This window comes from Propithecus coquereli, unplaced genomic scaffold (genome assembly GCF_000956105.1).
Source record: "Propithecus coquereli isolate 6110/MARCELLA unplaced genomic scaffold, Pcoq_1.0 Scaffold106, whole genome shotgun sequence".
NCBI classification, from domain to species: domain Eukaryota; kingdom Metazoa; phylum Chordata; class Mammalia; order Primates; family Indriidae; genus Propithecus; species Propithecus coquereli.
The window spans coordinates 1,916,678-1,918,164 of NW_012134525.1; the positions used below are offsets into that span (position 1 = coordinate 1,916,678).

Consider the following 1,487-nt stretch of genomic DNA (forward strand, 5'->3'; position numbering starts at 1 on the left):
ATATTTTTCAGAGGTCATTGGGGTAAAGAGTTTCTGAGATTAGATATGAAGAAAGTGGTTTTCTATAAAAGATGATTTGAGAAACACTAAAGTTCTGGTTTTAACTGGGTGTACAAAGCAGAATCACCTGGGAGTCTTTTCCTCCCAAATAATGCAATCCAGGGCCTTACCAATGAAATTAGAATCTTCACTGGTGTTCCCAGATATGTTTGGGATACAAATCAACAACAACGACAACAGATCTCTTCTGGACATTCATATAAATGCCTCTGCTTAAATATCTCTCCTATGGATTCCAAACACTTGACCACAACTTCCTTTGTAGCTTTGCTGAATTTAACCAGCACTTACCTTCAAGGTTATGAGTCTCCCTGTTTCCTTTCTAAAGTGATATTGATAAAAAAAATTCAGTTTTTAATAATAAGCATAAGATACATGAGTGTAAGGATGTCAGGCCAAGCAAAGATGAAGGCTAAGGAAGAGCACAAACCAGCAAATTGCATTTATAGAACGGGAGTCAGGCATGGGAAAATGTGGTAAGGACGTCACAACATATATCTTATAGCTCTGTCCAGAAGTGAGGAAGAACAAGAAAGGGGTTCGTTTCATGGAAAAAGTTTCAGAAAAATTTGATTTAACACCTAATTTGCTTCTTTATTCATCATTATCAAACATATGCAGAGAAATGAAAGTGGACAGTAGGTGAGGTTCCAGCAAATGAGCACCAAGATGCTCTCAATGAATTAAATTGAGGGAGACAATGTGTGTTTCACATTACAGACATGAAAAAGGAAAAGGAAAAAAATCTGAGTAGAATGACCAAAACTTAGCATGCATATCTTTGTGGATAAATTGTAATCTAGCACCTGAGTTAAAACATTCAGCTACCTATACAAATGTTGGGTAAAATCTATTAGAGTAGCAAGTTATGTTTTAAAAAAGAAAACACGGGTTCTAGTGTTCACTGAAATCTCTGTGTAAATTTACCATGTGGCGTGGTTGTCACCATGTCTATGATAGGAATACAGTTGCCTGACAAATGATGTAATAGTTATATTTTTTTAAGTTTTATTTAGATTTATTTAGTCCTATTGCTGCGCAAATCTAGCAATACACAGAGTACCTCCTTGTCAAAGGCATGTGTCCTAGTCCCATACGTTTCCTGTTCCGAGCTCATGAAGCATCAGTACCAGTAATGCTGTGTCCCTTCCTCAGAGGTCTGAGGCCCAGCTTTGTAGAATCCCTCTCATAAACTTCTAAGTTTTAATAATTCCATCTTTTTCCTTTACTACTTCTGTGATACCTTTAGCGTTCTCTTTTGCCTTTCAGTTTTTTGATACCTGGGTAACAATTCTTTTTATTAAATCATTTTGACTAAAAAAACTTTTTTTTTTTTAACTTATCTGTGTTTGTTACAAGTTTTAAGTGGATTGTGACTCAGGCACTATATTTCTATTCACAAGCCTCCCTTTTCAAACAGCTTTACA

The 1,487-nt window shown here is 35.8% G+C and overlaps 1 pseudogene across 1 annotated transcript in view; it reads right to left on the minus strand.

The window, feature by feature from the left end:
• LOC105811962 overlaps positions 1-1,009 on the minus strand; it is a 4,019-nt pseudogene extending 3,010 nt beyond the window's left edge. The window contains exon 1 of the transcript XR_001137584.1: positions 988-1,009. The product of XR_001137584.1 is annotated as a heat shock protein HSP 90-alpha pseudogene (transcript). The remainder of the gene's footprint in view (positions 1-987) is intronic.
• Positions 1,010-1,487: the final 478 nt, after the last annotated feature.